The sequence below is a fragment of the Malurus melanocephalus genome, unplaced genomic scaffold (assembly GCF_030028575.1).
Source record: "Malurus melanocephalus ecotype Western Australia unplaced genomic scaffold, MMel_1.1 scaffold_51, whole genome shotgun sequence".
Taxonomy (NCBI): domain Eukaryota; kingdom Metazoa; phylum Chordata; class Aves; order Passeriformes; family Maluridae; genus Malurus; species Malurus melanocephalus.
In genome coordinates this window covers 1,423,501-1,442,959 of record NW_026623283.1, presented here as the reverse complement: position 1 = coordinate 1,442,959, position 19,459 = coordinate 1,423,501, and the positions used below count along the sequence as shown (strand labels likewise).

At 40.1% G+C, this 19,459-nt stretch overlaps 1 protein-coding gene across 4 annotated transcripts in view; it reads left to right on the top strand.

Annotated features, from left to right (window-relative positions):
- The window catches only part of HECW1 (HECT, C2 and WW domain containing E3 ubiquitin protein ligase 1), a 250,690-nt gene that overhangs the window by 9,431 nt on the left and 221,800 nt on the right, over window positions 1-19,459 (top strand). The window contains exon 1 of one of the 4 annotated variants that reach the window (XM_057365337.1): window positions 6,981-7,029. The exons of the other annotated variants lie outside the window; for them this stretch is intronic. The gene's annotated coding sequence lies outside the window, so the exon portion shown is untranslated. Of the gene's footprint in view, window positions 1-6,980; window positions 7,030-19,459 lie in introns of those variants that run through there. 4 annotated transcript variants of the gene reach the window in all.

Here is a 19,459-nt window from a genome sequence, read left to right as displayed (position 1 = left end):
GCCAAGAGCTGGTTCCTGTGTTTTATATGCAGAGTATCACATGAGTTGTCAAGACTGGTGTTTGAGATGCACAGGAGCAGAACACYAGGTTCCTGAATCCTGTTACATTGAGAGCAGTAGAGTAGCTGAGTAGCAGTGAGTGTCATTTTCAACTTCAATGCCTGAATTTTGCGTAAGTCCCGTTCTTTTGATCTGGCCTAGAATATCTATGTTCAAGTTTWGTCTTCCGAATTGTTTTTATTCATGCCTCAGTGATGGATCCAGTGGGAATTTGCATGTTTGTTTGGCTTGTTTTCTGCAGTCGTTTTTTTCAGTGGAATCCCAGTAGCTAATATGGTGAATATGAAWGCTTTCATACACAAATTCCCATGTAATAGGATACCAATATAATTCAGTCAGAGCTTTGATGAAGCTGCAGATCGTATTTGGTAACCAGTTCAAGCCTCAGAGGACCTTGGATCAGAGCCTAGAAACTTGTTGGGCTCATCTCTAAGTTTGAATGAGAAGATGAAGGTGAGAGATTACTGAGAAATGCTTTCCAGGTGCACCACTCAGCCCAAGATCATTGTCTTTCCATAACCACTTTCCTTGATTCTCTGTTCATAGATTCTGATAAATGGTAGACCAGGAGGGAGACTTTGTACCTGCACAGGTCTCAGCTGATTTTCATGCCAATTGAGGATTTCTCATTACAAGAACATAGTTAAAACTGTAGTAYATGATAAATGAATAGAAAAAGTTTGTTCCCTCTAGGAGCTTTTAGGGTCCTCCCCCCATTTTTTAAAGAAGCAGGAGGTAAAAACCTTTTTGAGCTTAAGTCAGCAGGCAAACTCCACATCTGCTGGAAGTAGCAAGTCTTCTGTGTAATGAACCATTTTTATGTAATTGCTGTGGAGGAAAAAAAATAGTTCTATTTTAGAGCAGAGAGTGTTGTCATTGAGAATATTTTCCCAGAGACTGCTAACCAATTGTGAKGTTCCTCCTCTTGCTGTGGTTCATGTCCCTGCAGTGCTGTCCTGCTGGGCTTGCCCAGCTTCAGGTGTGCTTCAGGAGCTTGGAACAGCCTTTGGCAGCCCTGCTGAATGCTGAGTCACAGGGAAAAGATGGAGAAATGAGTAGTACTCAGATCTTTGCAGCAYTGGAGGATTATTTGCTGGAAGCTAGAGATGCCCACTCATCACAAGCACATCATYAGTTGTTGTTCAAGACTGGTGATATAATTATGATGTTCATTTTCAGATAGATGGCTGCATGAGTAAAGAGCTGAATTTGCACCATGTGAGCTACCCTGAGGCTACCGAGCATATTAAAGCCTCAAAATTCCATATTTTTTATTTGCCTGTATTTTTTGGTAATATATGTCATTTATTTGTAGACARTGAATCACCCTTGTTTTGATGACTCCTTTCTTTGGAGTCTCTCACTCCCAGGTGAAGACAGGTGACCTGATAGGAGCAAATCCAGTGCACTGTGAGCATGCAGCATAATTATTTTCTTGAAGCAGCTCTAGAGCTCTAGCATGCATGTGTGGGAGGAGGGGAGGCATATTAAGTAGTGGAGCTGCATGAAAATTTGCCAGTGGAACAGTTTTCTGTCAAAAAAAAATGCTGTTTTAAACAGAATCAAAATGTTCCTCRTGAGAATGTGTTTGTACTGCAGCTGGCAGCTGTTCAGAGGACCTGGAGCCCTGCAGTCTTGTTTAATGATCAGATCCAGTTGGGAGAGATCAGACATGGAGGTGTGGCAAGGTGGTGGTTGTTGTTATGCTTCAGCTCTAAAGAAAACTTCAAAATGCTTCAATTTCCCACAGTGCAGAGAATGAGACTTGATCTACTCTGCCATTTCTTAATACACCTCTTTCTTAAAAATTATCTAGCATCTCCAGTGCACATCATTAAAGCGTTGTATTTGCTTCATGGAAGCCTGGGGGCCATCTCATTGCTTACGCCAAGTTCATTTAAGTCACTGATCTTGCACTAGGAATACATTTGGCCCATGATGTCTTAAAATAACTGTGGAAATACTCACTGCGTGTTTATGTAGGACAGAGACCACACAGATTTCTCAGTTTGCGGTTTTCTAACACTTGTGCACTGGAAAACAAAAACACATCAGTTAGGGGAACAAAAATACGTCCCCCAAACATACATGTTAGCTTTTTGGCTTGACAAGATCACCTTGAGCAGGATCCCTGCTTCCTTTTTAATTCAATTTTCGTAGTTTAGATTCAAATGTTATGCTAGTGAGTTTCTCTTTCTTTCCCTCCTGACACTGCTAGGAGAATTTTTTTTCTTCTCAGTATCTGTACTTCCTTCCACCTCACAGACACCTTTTTTATAGCTGTTGGAGCCTGTGTTTGGCTTTCAAGCATCTGCTGCAAACTAAGCATAGTGCTACTATTTGGGCCCTCCTGATTTTTAGTGATATTGAGATRWTTTTTTTTCTTTGCAAAATGGCYCGTATTTTCATGCAGCGGGGCTGTCTTAGGGTATAGCAAAGGCAAACTCTCTCTGCAGATTGTTCAAAAGTGATCCTCTCAAGAAGACAAATGTTCCACTTTGTCTTCTGTTCTCTTGTGACAGTCAAAGCAGTCATCAGTGCAATGGACAGAAAAACGATGGCTTCAATTAAAGTCTTACCATTTTGTGGTGATTCGTCTTGTTCCTTCAAAGACCTTCAGTCTTTGCCTTGTGGGTTACTCTAGTGTGTTGAAGACCATCCTCCAGCTGGATAATGGCAAAATATGAATGTGGAAAATATATTTTTAGTGGGAACCCTTGACAGTGCCTTTGACGGGTGAACAGTTCCTTGTTCAGGGCGTGCTGTACAACAACGGCARTTTGTCATCTTGTAAGTAAGATGAAGAAAGAGACCATTAATGGATTTTTTATTATTCCTGAGATTATTTCTAATTCTGTTTAGTTAATCAATTTCTTGTGCTTGTTTGCTAGCACTTGCCTTGTGTCTTGTGTATGCAATTACCTTTCAGTCTTCCCCTGGTCTGGGGCCTCTGGGGCCTCATCCAGTGGCCTCTTCCACTGGATGATGGATTAGAGGGTATCTCTGCAGTGCATCTGGTTCCCTGGTCAAGGCACTCACGTAACAGGAGGCAAAATTAATCTTGAAGTGCTCTATTAGCTGGAGAAAACTTGGAGGTGTCAAACGTTTTGCCTGTCGATGGATGAAGCAAAAGAGAACTAGCAGAAGCTTTATTACTGTGCTTAGTCTTTTCCAAGTATATATGCGGAAAAATATTTTGAAAAGTCATTTCCCTTTCCTTAGAGGTGTTCTGCTGTCCATGGATGAAAATGGGAATCTTTCAGAGGTCCTTGTCATGTTCTGCCACAAATACTTAGCCATTTTCATTGTATGGACCCAAAATTTTCAGGTAGTAAATGCTCTTCTAGCAGCGACGTGATCTCCCACTGGAATGTTATATAGTATCTCCCATTCAACTATCTATGTAATCTGCATTCTTCAGGCCTCACAGTTTGGGTTTTTTTCTTTCTTAGCTAATTTTTTTTTTTCTTAAAGGGAATTTTCTGTATTTCTGTCTGTGCCCATTGCCTATTGGTCATTGCCCATTGGTCCTGTCACTGGTCACCACTAAGAAGAGCCTTGCTCARTCTGCCTCACTCCATCCCACCAGCTATTTGTGCACATTGATAAGATCCCCTTTGAGTCTTTTCTTCTCCAGGCTGAATWATCCCAGTGCATCCTTCTGCTTCTCTAGCCACTCTTTTCTGCATGTTAGTCATTCCCTTGGGCTGGGACATGCATTTGTGTGCCTGCATGGAAACTGTGTCAGGGAAGTAATCCGGGTTAGAAGTAACCAGTTATTTTATGCTGTATGCTTTTAACCCAGAATGAGGTCTGCTTGGCTGTTCCATGAAGGCATATGGCAATGCAAGCAAACATCCAGCAAAGACTGGGAATAAGAAGTGGGAGAAAGGCAAGGGATTTCTCCTTGTGGGAGTGTCAGTTTATGCTGACTTAAAGTTTGTGACAATAGTCACCTGTGTGGACTTCAGATGTGAAGGTATAAGGGTGAAAATCTTTGGTCTAGACTTACTAAGGCAATGGCRATAGTGTTTTGCAGGTATTTTTATCTGCTGTGACAAAAACTATTTTTGTCTATTATTTCTTTACCCTGACCTCAACCATTTTTTGCTCAGGAATTTTCTTAACTGTTTGTGTTTCTGCAGATTTAGTACCTTTCAAGAGATCTGCTCCACGTAGTCTTCTCTGCTTTCCTTTGAACCTATCTACTCTTTAATTGTATTTGAAAATGAATTTCACAGCTCAGCTAGCTGTTGCATTAAGAATTACTTCCTTTRGGATATTGTGAACTTGACTCCTGCTACCTCCCCTCCCCTCTGTCCTATCTTCCCTTGGTTGTCTTTTATCCTTTCCTGAATCGTTTAATCTTCTCCTCTGCCTTTATTTTTGGTACTTGCATACCATCCTGCTCCTGATTGTCACCTCAYCATACTACGCACTCCTATTTTTCAGATGCCCCTTTCTCATTAATTCCCTGACTAATTGTCTTCCAACTCCAACCCCCTAATGTGCAGCTTTGCATCTTTTGTTGCAGCTCTGGGTATCTTGTGTCTCCCATTCCACTGCTATCTCATTTGGATACAATCCAGTTTCTCATATGTGATCCCTTTCTCTCCTTGTCTCCACCCACCACCAATATTTTAGTTGTGGACTGTTGTAGTACTTGATTTTTTTTTTTTTTAAATTAGGCCAAATTCACCTCTGTAATTTTCTGTTTTTCGTTGTTGCCAAAGAAGTTTGTCCATGATTTGGTCATTTTTCACCTTTTGCATGGTAGTCTTAGTGTCATTAACTTTCTGCAAGTTAAAACTCTGCTGTGAGGGCATTTTTCAGTTTCATTTTATTCGAATCTCAGGTCAATTTTTTTGTTTGTTAATCTTATTTTTATCCTTGTGGATCTGCTACATACTGTTGATTCTTAAATACACATTCTTGTCCCCTGTGTGACTTCTTTTGCTTGGTAATTAATGTGATTGAAGTACATGGTTTTTGCAACAAAGTATGGCAACTCACTTCATGCTGCTTTGAGCCAGTGGCAAGAGACTGCCTAAGTAGTTTATTACTTTCTTCCTTCACATCCTTCCCTTTGCTGCTACAAAATGTCCATTTTGTGAACTGCTGCTACGTGTTCGTGTTGTCTGTATGGAGTTATTGGGGTTTGGGTGTACACACACCAGATGATTTGCCGCTCAGTGCTATACCTTGCTATATCTCACAGAACTGTATCTGATAGTGGCCATTTGTGAGGCAGTTGCTTCTGACATTTCTGACTTTTTTGACTTTGTGTTTTTAATAGGTGATATATTTAAATCTTCCAAAATGTAGGGGACGTCAATGAGTTCTGCTTGGAATTTTTATACACAAGTTGCTTATTGGGATCATTATGGCTCCTAGAGGGTGCTGGGTGTTCCTGTGCTTTTTGRTGGGTGTTCTGGTGATCTTTGTCCTCATGCTGTATTAAATATATCTCACCTTACTTTAGCTGTCTAGAATTGAGGCCTCTTGTGCCAGTAGAATGACTRTGCTCTTTGTAGTGGGGAGAGGGGCTTGGGATGAAGCATTCTGTATTTTAAGGTAAGTTGTAATTTCCTGTGTCTCTCTCTGAAGAAAGCCTCAATGCAAATTTAAGCAAAACAGCTAGAACTGAATGACCTAAATCTCACCGTACATCTACTGTAGGGTTGTTTGTGTCAATACAAGACTGGAATTTCTGGTCAGTATTTCTGTGGTAGTTCATATTAGCATTTTCTTGAAGTGTATATTGCTAACACYCTTTGTGTCTGTCTTCCTGGCAAGTTTAGTTTTGCTTTAACAGAGGGGCCATGTGTCATTATGTTCATGGAAGGTGTCACAAGCAGCAATGGTTGATTCCTAATCACCAGCACATAACTATGTAGCAGAGCAATGTACTTTTGGAAAGTGCAAAGGGTAATCGCATCTCCAGACAATAATTCTGTCTACAAGTGTTGAAAACTCARGATTCGGACTCCCTGCCAGTGGAGGAATTTTCGAGGCTTTTGATGTGGAAACATTCTCTATGAGATCAGGATGCTTAGAGGGTTCAAGACTTTCAGTACGGCAGGTCAGAGATGTACGGCTGGAAAGGAAAACTCAGATTTTTTTCCTTGACACTGTCACTACAGGTATGATAAACATTAGGAAAAGCCTTGGTTTTTATTAAACTCACAAAAGTGCTGCTCTCACTAGAGGACARTTACATTTGGGGGTCTTTCTGCCCAAACGTCTGCAAGTCTGAGACAGCAAGAAACAACGGGTTTTTTTTTTTTTGTTTTGAATTGGGGCAGTTTTGACTTGGCTATGCTTCATTTTTTCTTTTATATTCTCCTATGCCTTATTATATGGCTTTTTAGATGTTGTTTATTTAACAAACCTGAATGTTACTCGCTTAAAAAAAAGACCATCCTGTCATCTTTTCCGGGGGTTAATCAAAGGAGAAACTTTCTATCCCATAAATACAGGGTGAGACTGTCTCTRTTCTGAAATACTAAATAATCAAAGGAAAATAATACTCTGTGATGATGCCTCAGGGAAGATTTAATTAAGAAAATGAAATTGTATTAGGAGTGACCTATTGTGGACTGCCAAAAAGCCAACAGATGAGGGAGACATTTGTTAGCAGTGTGTGCCCATTGGTAAGAGGCTGTGCAYTGTAGCAAGCCTTTGAGATATGAGGCACAACAAAGTGTCTGAAAGCAGTGTTTRACAATCTGATTGATTAAGATCAGCACTGCAGGGGCACATCTAGTCTGTGAAGTGGCTCTCAGGTTCTAGGAATCAGGCCTGGTTGTGGCATGTGGCCACGTGTGTCACTCTGCTCACGCCTCRCTTAGACTTCATACTAATGAGTCACCTACAGTTCAGAGATAGCATTTCCAGCTTTCAATGATTACAAGGAGCATGGCATCAGCCGTTCCAGCCTCCTGGGGAGTACTACCTGGAGCACAGTGGGTAAGTTCTTTGAGGCTTCAGCAGATTTGTGTTCCTTTAAATAGATGTGGTTAATTTTTCATGTGTGYTGGTCAGAAACAGTTTGGCTGAACCCTGGAGATGCAAGAGCAGTGAACTGGTTGGCGGAAAGCCAGCCAAGGGGTGGAGACATACATGGGATGGCAGATTTTAAGGAAGCAACAAAAGGTTTGTCTCTTGGGCCAGGTCTACTAGATGCATGAAAAGGAAGTGGCTTAATTCCTWTGGTGTGACCAGGTTTTGTAGAGCTTGGGGCTGTGCATTGGGGAAGAGTGCATCCATGTTCTGTTCTTGCCTCTACAGATGAGGATTGTYTCTGGATTCACAGATGAGGATTGAATTGGGAAACTCTGGAAAAAGTAAATTAATTGAGGAGGAGGGAATATAGGGAACTTAACACTTGGTCTTTTAGTCCCCTAGGCAATACTTTTGAAATACACTTGACTCATGGGGTCTTGAAAAAACCAGGGACTGACATTTAACAAGTAAAGGCTGCATGGRTGGGTCTGATGTCTGTAATAACACATGTGATTTTGTAAGTCAGCAGTCATCCCTGTGCTAGGGCTGAGYGGTTTCTCCTGTGCCCTGTGCACTCTCTGAATCCCCAGAGGTCTCTCTCAGCCTGCTCTCTGACAATTACAGAGGCATTCCCTTGCTCTCACCATTAGCGTAATGGCTTGTGAGAACATCACTTATCCCTTTGCTCTTGAGTGACTATTGCTTCCATAATCTCTTTTGCATTAARCTAATGGATCACTTGTGTATGCAATTTTTCTCCCCCTCCTCATATGGTGAGGAGAGTACTTGCCATTGCTTTTACCCCATTTGTCATTTATTGCAGATGAAAATACAAAGAGAATTTGACAAGAAATTGGAGCAACTGTCATATCTTGTTGTGTCTTACTAAAAGTATGCAAATAATAGGAAATGCCAGCTGAAAAGGAATTACATTGCCATACTCAATGATTCCATTGCCATGTGTAATTCCTCAGTTGCAAGAAAGCAGATTCTCATCACAAGCAGTCATTTTACCTGGTTTTTATTTATTTGTCTTTCAGCTGGAAGTGGTGTTTAAAGTAGTTGCTCAATAAAATGGAGAAGTGACCATTTCCAAGCCATCCCTTATAGAAGAGGACAAAAAATTTTCTTTAAAGACACTGCCTCTCCCATTGTCTTTTAATGCAAAGTAACAGCAGTTTGAAAGACCTCCTTCATTTTCTCTACATTTGCAACATCACACCTATGCTGCTCTCTTAATTGTTAGGAAGTTTTACTAATGTCTAAGCTGACTCTTGCTGTGGTGTAATCAGTCCTACCCACTGTGGGCACATGAAAAAGAATATTCTTCACAGAATCATCTTAAATACKGAATGGTGTCACTTCCACTGTTCTTCCCACTCCATCTTCCATCTTTTTTCCACATTTTGGCTAGCTAGTCCCACTTATATGTGTATCTTTATGGGTTGTGTTTTCCTGAATTTTGCTCTTTCCTGTGGATTTTTAGACTTGCTCCAGTTGGCTCATTTGTTTGTTCAAATGCAGCACCCAGGCAAGAATGAGGTACTGCAGCTGAAGCTTTGCTGATGTTCAGTAGAGTRGAAGGACAAGTCCATGTGTCCTGTGGGGCACAGTCATGTTCCTGTTTATCTGCCTCAGCCTGCTTGTTTGCCTTGTGCTCAGTAGTTTGACTCAGACTCCTACTCAGATTGTCATCYCCTCTTACCAATGGATCCTGGTGTGCTGGTTTTGGCTGGGGTGGAGTTAATTTTCTTCAYAGTTGCTAGTGTGGGGCTGTATTTTGGATTTGTGCTGAAAACAGTGTTGATAATACAGAGATATTTTAGTTASTGCTGAGCAGGGCCTGCACATCCTCAAGGCCTTTTCTGCTTCTTKTACCACCCCTGCTGTRGGGAAACTGGATATGGACAAGGAGCTGGGAAGGGACTCAGCCAGGACATCTGACCCCAACTGAGCACAGGAATATCCCATAGTATATGACATCATKGTCAGTATGTAAAACTGGGGAAAGAAGGAAGGGGTGGACTTTCAGAATGATAGTATTTGTCTTCCCAGGTAAAGTTCTGCCTGATGGGGCAGGTCYTGGTCTCCTGGAGRTGGCTGAACATCTTCCCACCCATGGGAAACAGTGAATTAATTTCCTTGCTTTGCTTGTRAGTGCAGCTTCYRCTTTTGCTRTTAAACTTCTCTTTAATTCARCCCATGAGTTTTCTAGCTTTTACTTCTYTCTGCGATCCCACTGAGGGGGGAATGACTCAGTGGCTGCACAGGGTTTGGCTGCTGGCTCAGCTAAACTGCAACACCTGGCTCGAAGTTCTGCCTAGTGTATTTATGGAGTACAGCTGTGTTTCTTTCCCCTGGATTTTTCCCCTGGATTTTGCCCCAATAATACTGGATTTGAATCCTGTCCCTTACACTTCTGGTCTTTCTTTGTTCCATTTGGTCTGCAGCTTTAATAAGTTAACTCTTTCTTGTCATCCACTTAGAGATGTAGCAGGACTAGCCCATGGAATTCATCCAGGTCTGTACTAATCATGTAGAACCAGTGATAACTGCTGGATCCACCCTGAATGAGCTGTATCTAGGCCATGTTTTCCAARCTTCCTTAAAAGAATGTTTTAAAAAGAATTATAAAAATATGTGAAAGTATATAAAAAGGTCAAGGTATAAAGTATTTGTGTTTTTTCCTGACCCACAAAAACTGTTACTTTGTTGCAGAAGAAAATTAAATCAGTTTGAGGTGCTTTTTCTWGATGAATCTGTCTCTTGTTGTTTTCTGTCACCAGTATCTTGATGCTTTTGGATTTGTCCCACTCAAAGAGGTCTTAGGATGTCTCCTCAGGGTAAATGCCTGCAAGAGGGATTGTAGTCCAGACTCATTCTTCTTTGTCTAGACTTTGCAGCCTGTGAGGCAGGCTGCATAAATTCAATGTCAAGGGAATAAAAAAATCAGTTGTGCTTTTTTTTTTTTTTTTTCCTATCTCTGGGGACTGTTGTAAGATCCAGAAAGTTAATAAACTGGCCATGTGCTCAGTGTGTCAGCTGGTCCTAAGATCTGTGCAGCAGTTGCCAGCTAGAAAGAGTGTCTGATATAATTACCTGGAATATTTTCTATATTATTTAGGTTGTGCCCAAGTAGAAGAAACACTGCAGATGAACAAAATCTCCTTTTCCCCTGACACCTTATGCATTTGTTGTCAAATAACAGAATCACTAGAGGTCATTTGTTCCAACATTCCTGCCTAAGCAGGGTCCCCTAGAGCATGTTACTCTGGATTGTGTCCAGACAGCTTTTGAATATCTCCAGGAAAGAAGACTCCAAAACCTTTCTTGGCAATCTGTTCCAGTGCTCAGTTGCTCACACAATAAGTTTCTTCCTCATGTTCAGCTGAAATTCCCTGTCCATCAATTTCTTGTCCCCCTCAGTTGTTTTTCCTCAAAGCTAAACAGGCCAAATTTCCTCATCTTGTCCTCAAAAGTGAAAAGAGTCTTTCCTCAAATGCATGAGATAGGAAGAAAGTGGAATCCAATGTATCACCTAAACTTTTATTTATTCATTATATAATTAAAATGAAATTACTGTAGGTTTATTATGGTTTTTCCTCTTTAGTGTGTGTGTGGGGAGAAAAATCTTTAGGGATGAGAACTGTAAAGTGTTTCTAGGTAACTATTTATAGTGAGATAGTAGAGGTGTGAGAAAGAAAGAGAATTTGTGGCGCCTCAGTGAATCAGGTCTTCTTTTTACAAATGTATTATAGGGCTTCAGCCTGTCCCACTCAAGGTGGATGTTASATCCCAGCTTTTTTCAGAGAGCAGGAGCAGTGTAAGATATTAATCCATTTTTAAGGTGTATTTTTGAAAGACATTTTGTARGCTGAATCTATGAATCTTAATTTATTCTCATCTAAAATATACTTACTGAATGTCATTCCATCTAAAATATTTTATTTATTTACTAAAAGTTATTTTATCACGGTGTAGTTGTGAAAAGCTTCTACCAGTCCTCCTTCTTGTTTTATACAGTGCAGCTTCGCTGCCATATTCAGTTGTTTTTTTTTTCTGGGACTCTGAAAATAGCATTACACACCTCACAACTTGATTTGTCAGATATGGGGCAGGTTTTCTACCTGCATGCTAACACTAAGTATGAAAGTGTTGATTAAGTATCTAGTTTTGTGAAAAGCACATTGAAATACCTTTTGTATATAGGAAAATGTGATCCTCTAAGATTTCAGAGAAGAGTGTCCTGTGTGGAGTTACAGCAGGATGAGTTTCAGGCATTTGGGTATCTGTAATGTTTTTGTCAGACAAATGCTTTGGACTGATGGATCTGCAAAGTTTTTCTTGCTGTAAAACTTTAATCAAGGTTTTAGTTATTTTTTTCCTGAAGCCCATCAGCTTGGGGAAGAAGACATGTTTGTTCATGTTTTTAGTGCTTATTTCCCTTTCTTTCACAGAAAATGACTTGTTGCATTTTAAATTTGTACTCTTAGTTTGTACTCAAAATGCATTTATAGAATACAAAAATCATTGTGATCGTGGGTTATAAAATCTGCAAATCCTCAGTGTTTGGTGCAGAGCCATCAAGTGTGGAGAACTGATATAATTTAGAGATGCAATATATCTTGCATAAAACATAATRGATATTTTATTTCACAAAATCTAGCATTAACTCACAAAAGGATTGCTCTTTGTGATGTGTCTTTGAACATTAATTTATATGTTTCCTTATTCTGAGATTTTATTATCAGTGGTTCAAATAGTTTCATGAACCAGGCAAACTTACTTTGTCCCTGACCTGGCAAAGATTTAGAGATTAATTTTAAAGCAGGATGACTGTGCACACTGATTTGAGACCCTCTGCTTAAAATTTGTTTGAATTTTAACTGAGTTAAAGCAGAATTTGTGTCAATTGGGTTTTGCTCAGGGAGCCTAAATGCTTAGGATTTGGCTACTGGGAGGATTTAAGGTACTTCATAGCCTTAAAGTAATTTACTGGTGACTTTTAGTTATAACTCCTCCTTCTTTTCATTTAAAGAGTACAAGAAAATTAAGAATTGGAGTTTTAAAGTGCTGGGAAATGAATACAAGATTTTGTATCTACCATTCACTTTAAAAAGATGTCTAGGTAGTTTTTTTTAGTTATTTTCTTTAGAATGAACTTCAGTTCCTTAATCTCTTCTGGGTCTTAATCTGACTGTGTATGTATGTCACGAATCATTGATTAATTTATCTTATTAAATTACATGCATTTTATGCAGCTTTTGCAGTTACTAGTTTTTTTCTTCCTTCTGTGCTTCTTGAAATTATTTGACTTGGAAGAATTCTAGAGCAAGGTGTTTTGGTATCTAGTCTAAAATATGAATCTTAGACATCGCATGTACATTGTTTAACACTTTGAAGTCTTGAATTACGCTGATTCTGAGAACACTATTAATAGAAGTGACATCTCAAAAGCATTGTGTGAATTATTMGTTGATGTTGATAGTTTAAAAGTGACCTTGATTTTTGTCACTTCTTGTTAGGTTTGCTAATATTTCAATACATTTGGTTTTTCAAGGAAGGATTTCTCTTCCTTGCTTTCTCTTCCTCTTTTCTTGAGTCTGTGGTGRAGATGTGAAGCTGTATTTGACATGATCTCCATGGCAGCACACATTAGTTTCCATGGCAACACATTTCACAAACAGCTCTACAACTTTACTACAGTGTCAAACAAAAGGAGAAGCGCGACTGTTGGCGAAGGCTGTGATCAAGGTTAAAATTAAAAAGCGGGGGAAGGGAGGAAGCACTGGAAGATATTGGGTGAGACAATGACTTCTTCCAATTTGTCCTTTTAAAGCTTTTGCTCCAGGGTAAGCMCATCATTTAAAATAACCCCCTAAATGCTCCAGTCCATAATTACTGTGTTATCCAGCTGCATTTCTACACATGAGTAGGTAAGGGATGGGCTGTCACAAGCCTTTTGTCCCAAGATACTTCTTTAGCCTGGTTTCAGAAGGAAATGAAGCGTACAGATTAACAATCCTCTGATCCAGTTGTCTCTGTCTCTCTCCTATTAGTACCTCATACCTTTTGCTCCCATTGATCAGATTATTTGAATTTGACAGAGGGGTCAAAGTTGAGGAGGTAATTAAGTTCCTCTAGGTGTTGTGAAAAGCTGCTCCCCATTCAGTCCCTGGAAGGAGGTTCTGTGCACTGAGAATGGGAGAATTACAGGCATCTATGCTAGATGRGTATAATAAAAAATGTATAAGGATTCTTTTTGTGGTCTGAAGTCAGAAACATGTTTAACCACGTTTAGTGTATTTTTCGCAAGATGCTTTTTAAACCTCRCTGACAGGATACTACGAGAGGCTGATTCTCTTAGAAACAGTTAAGGTCACTTCTTGAATGGGAAGTCATGAGGGAAAATATGGAGCCACTGCAAGGTGTGAAGCAGTTTTCAGTTTTACATTTAGTTCAGACTGAATATAATCCATCCTTCARGTTTGCACAATGAGGGCAATAGGCTTGTTGCATTGTGTTTGTGTCTGGAACCTAAACTACTGCTGGCAATCAAATTTGAAAATATAAGCTTGATTTGGGTATCAGAGGACTTGTGCTAAGAGGGTTTGGGAGTGTGGTYGAGGTTATGTTGGTATATTCACAGGTCTGCTCCATTGTTTCAGTTGTGCACATCTCCCAATTCTGAGACATTCAGTTCCACATACATGGGAGAGATTGCATGATTGCATTTATGTCATTGGAAAGGTGGTGGTGTTTAGTAGAAYCTATTTCTCAGCTGTGTAAGACATGATTTTTTAAAAAAGAAAAGAATGCAAAAGTAGCTTAAAGATTTATGTAGATTCTGGTTTAGACATGCAAGTCTACCACMTTATTCTTGTCACTTCAGAGCAGTYCCYATCRCTTAGTRTGGTGTGCTATCATGCATGTGAGCTTTTATGGGAAGATGGGTTTTTATTTTCTAGTTTTTTTATTAAAAACATTACAGAGGTGGCTATATAGGGATAAATGCATGAGGGAACTCATAAGTATCAAAGATACCTTTTGATTAAAATAAATACACATAACCCAAACTGGCATTGCTGCTGGTAATCGTGTGGAAGGTGGAAGGCAGCATTAGTCTGGGGAGCTGTCAGTGTATTGGCAGATGCTGAAGATGTGGCTTCAGGCTGGGGACATTGCCCTACCTGAGGAATTGGATCCRTCTCCATCCAGCCTAAAAGGCTGGATCTTTTAATACATTACTATTCAAAGTTGACTTACCCACTGCAGGCCTCTGCTKACCATACAAAATATTTAAGTGTTTTTCTTTCAGAAGGAACAGAAAACATTTGTGTCATAGAATTGGTTTTTTTCTGCTGACTTGTGGAAATGATTCTGGTGGAAATGGTTTGTTGAACACAGTTGAATAAAATGGTCAGAGATATTCATAGTAATGATTTGTTGTCTGTCTTTCAATTTTAGCTGATTAGTATTGAAAAGTGACTTGAGAATTTGAAAAGTGACTAGAGAATTTTTTTTGACTGCTTTCCAGTCTCCTCAGAAGCTAGTTCTTAGTGGCCTTCATATTTTGAAAATTTAAGTACYTTGAAGTTTCTGTTGAAACAAAAGTGCATCAAAGACTATCCATATTAAAGGCTTGCTTATAGCATTGTTAGCTGTATAACCAGCCTATGTTATACTTCTGCTTTTGAGTGTAATACTTGGGATAAACTACTAATCTTTCAAAATATCAATTTGATTTTTTTTATCTGTGGCTGATGTGCCATCTCAAAACATTTGGGAGAGTTAATTCAAAAATTCAGATTATCTTATTTAACACCCCTTTGGGGTGTTTGTTTTGACCTATTCAGTTATCCTAGGGGGCTTAATCCTTTCCACACTGGACCCAGAGAATCTTTAGTTGTTTCCTTCTTCGTTTTCAGCCTCTTTCCTGTCCTTAAGATTTGCCCTACCAAGTCAGTGGTTCTCAAATTTGAATTTGGTGTGCAGTGGTAGTCAAGCCCATCCATTATCTAAAGAGTCTTAGCTGCTTTCCTGTCCCAATGAGGAGCAGCTTCTCCAGATGTTGTCTTCCATACTTTCAAGCCCCTATTTAAAGCACCTCTGATGCAGGCAAGGTTCAGTGAGGCAGGACAAACTTGGCTCACATTCTGGGTGTTTTTTGATATGTTTGACCAGGAGAGGATGGATGTGGAAGATTTGCCAGTATTATGATTTTTATATGTACTTCCAATATCTTTCTGTAAACTGGGGTAATGTCTTTCTTTCCTCCGGTTTTCTTTGGTGTGTTAAAATTGCAACGTGGGCTCACTGCTTAAAGACCTACCAACATATCCATCTGAATGAAAACTGTGAATCTTGTTCTGTAGATTATAAAAATAAACTTGTTTCATTGAGCTTTCATGTATCAAGAGATTTGCAAATATAAAAATGCAATATAAAAGGAATGGGTTTTTAATAATTCCTTAATCTGGTTTTCAGTGGTCAGGATGCTCAGCTGCATTTTTTGTCTTCTCCCTAATTACTTTCATATTAAAGATTAATTGCAYATCATAGAGAATCCTTGATTAAGCCAATGAAAAGTGAGCACATAGATCTGTTCATTAGAAGCAGCRTGAAAAATAATAATGAGCAACTGCCAGGCTTCCTTGTCTGCCTTACAATAGACACATAGAGGACATGTATTTCTGTGATGCTCCATTTGCTGTTATTAAACAAAAATAATTTACAATTTTACCAAGAAGCTTCCTTATTAACAAAACAGAATAAATTACTCTGCTCCATACACCTTCTGTGGTGTAAGTTTAACAGGAAAAGGAGTTAATATTTTCCAAGCATGTTTTGCCTCTTATTCCAGAGAATTCAACAAGGTGATTTATGAAGGTGATTTTATTTTAGACTTTGTAATCTCTTTACCTATGTACCTCTTTGTAATGGGTTGGTTTTTTTTTTGCCCTGAGTTTTGGCGTACTGCATGTGATGCATGTACCACATCTGTAAAGCTGCAGAACTTGCTTCCCTCTGAACAAGAACATAAATGTGTGTATGACTTTACCCCCAAGTGAACAAATATGTTACTCGAGAGTTGTCTCTGCTGGCCTCTGTAGATAAGGAAGTGTCAAARGAATAGGATGTAACAAGGGCAGTGTCAGGAGATAGGGCAACAATGTGAACTATACATGCCAAAATTAAATTAGAGTCACTTTATAAAACCAAATGAAGCAAATACCAATTGAGTGTGAGACTTGTGAGACAAAATGATCAGCAAAGGCACACCTTTGTTTCTARCAGGTGCCAGTATTGCAGGTTTTGAGATCCCATTCAGCAACAACTTGTATCTTTTTTTACTTGGAAGTAATGTTTTCTTTCTGCTAGTACACTGAATGAATTTGTCCTGAACCTGTGAGTAATCGTCAAAAGGCTGTAGTCTTACATAGTATTGTTCATCAGCAGTAGCAGTGATCCTGAAACTTCTTGGAAATAGATGACTGTCAAACCTGAATTTCTCATGGACCATTTTGGATTCTTCTCAATTTTTAAAAGAAAACTTCATTAGACTGTGAGTGAATTAAGCCAGTCTCATCCYCCTGCTACCAGTCACTGTAGAAATGTAGTTTGGGGACCACTAGCAAAGTGTCATCTTAATCTTGAGTTAACTACAGAATAAAGGGCCTCTGGGTTGGCTTTTCTATTCCAATGGATTTGGTTTCTTTCCTGCTTAAGGCTTAGAGTTTCAACAAGTAGCACAGAAACATCTGATGCTGAAAAGACAGCTGAGTTTACTCCTCCTTCAAAGGCCTATACACTCAAGAACAGGAAGTCTTGTCCAGAGATTCATCTGTTGCAAATTCTATGCACCTTCCCAACTATGAGTTCTAGACCCAATTGTTTTGCATGTGTTATAGACAGGATAACTAGATGTGTGTCAGAATATACAATGGCGGTCAGATGCTAAGAAAAATTCCCAGAGTTGGAATCCTTCACTTGCACACTAGGTAGACGGCAAAGCTGAATTTCTTATTGAGAAGATAAATTATCCCTAGGGAATAAGTAGGAAGTGCCGAGGCAGTTCCAGACCTCTGGAAACAGGAYTGTTTCATGATTCAAGAGAGATGTGATCACTGGTGATGAGACAATGCATTCTTTTCCATTGTTTCTCAAACAGCAATTAGGATAAACTAGTTATTGAGTATGTTAGTGTACATTCTTCTGCTATCATTGGACCTTATAGATACAAGAGCTATGTTCTATCTGACTTCTTCAGGTGCTGTTGGTAGTATGATCTCAGTGGCATAGGTGGTGCTGCAGAAGTCCTGGGGAGATGGCACATGTTCAGGGGGTGAACCTATTCAAAATCCTCTCTACCACAGCATATACAGGTCTGGTGGTTCAGAGCAATGAAAAGTGTGCCCTTCAGTCTGGTAGCTGGAGGTGGTGGTGAAAGAGGTCCGAAAGTACTGGATACCCCTTCTTAACGTGAGTGTTCTGCTGTCTTCACAAAATGAATCATCTGCTGGTAGAGACTGTTTCAGCTGCTGTGCCTTGCTGTGTCTTTGTGCACTGCTGCTCATGTGCTTAAACTAATAGGATGTTTTCYACTCATGTTCTTGCCTTTTTCCGTTTCCCTGGGTAAGGCTTTGGGCAGGTTCTGAGGCAGAGTTTCTGATCATGAGCTGAAAGTTGCCACAGGAAATTTGGAGGATCTTAGTAGTTTTCTGACTTCTTGTCCTGTGTGGGAAGCCTGGGCCACTGCTCCTACATTCTTCAAATGGACTCTGGACGCTTTCCCCCCATTCTTCATGGAAAAGATTTAACATTAACCAGTAAAACTGGATTTATTGCTTGTACAGCTTAGACACATATTCTGTTTTCCTTGACTTGYCCACGATGTTATGGTAGAGTGAAGCATTATGAGAGCATCTAGTGTTTATCTTCTTGAGCTTCTTTCCCTTGGACCAGCCCAGAACATACAGCTTGTTTTGTTTTGTTTAGGCTATCCAYATCTAATATAAATCTGAATTMATTTTACCTTTTTGTGTTTGAYAGTGATGGTTTTTTAGCCACAGGAATACTCTGTGAGAGCTTTTCTCTATGGCTGAAAAGATAACAGAGTATTCACTCGTACACACTGCGACATGGCCAGAGCAAGAGCACAGTCCTTTCTGGAGGGCACCAAACATGTCTCTCTCCCCTGCCGTGTACAGATTCTCATTCTATCCACTCACAAAAAGGTGTAAAGAGAGCATTTAAAAATTTAAGAGCGATGAGAGATAACAAAAGATAGGGAGATTACAAGGTTGCAGAGATTATCTGCGTGCAATCCTTAATTCAGGAATAAAGATACGGAATTTTCATTTGAGTTTATTTTTCAGAAAAATGTGTATCTCTTAATACATATTCCTCAAGGAGATTTTGGGAGGGCAGGGGGAATACTGTCATTTCTGACCTGCTTTAGTTTGCTTCATTGGGGTCAAAACATTTTGATCTCAGCATTAAACAGAGTCGAGTTTATTACCTATGTTTCTTAAGCATATTGCTTATATGGRGAACAGAAATTAGAAGCTTTTGCACTTAAGGAAATCAACAAATCCACAAATTTGCATCAGTTAGTTGTAAAAGAACTTACAGATGTATTGTACAGGGCACTAATTCAAGTTTTATTATCCAGAGCCCGGGAGAGGTTGAGGAAAACCACAGAAAGGATCTGTTTTTGTAGATATTTAAGACACGTGTGTTGGTTTTGCTTGGCCCAGTTTTTGGAAGTGGGGGGGCCAAAAAGATGGAGGCTTCCACCATGTCCAGAGCCAATTGCTGTTGGCTCTGAGGATGATGGACATGCCCTTGACCAAATCTGGGCCAATTGGATATAGTGGTTATGACTCTGTGAAAACATATTTAAGAAGAAATCAAAACAAAGGTARWTGCCACAATAGTTTTGCCAGAGGAGGAGGCTGAGAATATGACACCAAGGTCAGTGGAGAAGGAGGGCAAGGAGCTGCTCCAGGCACCGGAGCTGGGATTCCTTCGCAGCCCACGGTGACCATGGTAGAGCAGGCTGTCCCCCTGCAGCCCATGGTGACCATGGTGGAGCAGGCTGTCCCCTGCAGCCCATGGTGACCATGGTGGAGCAGGCTGTCCCCCTACAGCCCATGGTGACCATGGTGGAACAGCTGTCCCCCTGCAGCCCATGGTGACCATGGTGGAGCAGGCTGTCCCCCTACAGCCCATGGTGTCCACAGAGGGTGCAGAGATCACCCACAGCCCATGGAGGAGGGAGGTCCCCACGCCAGAGCGGACGGATGCCGAGAAGGGGCTGTGTCCAGCAGGAGAGCCATGGAGAGAGAGGCCTTGCTCCCGAGATGGAACAGCCTGGCCTTGGGCCTGCACC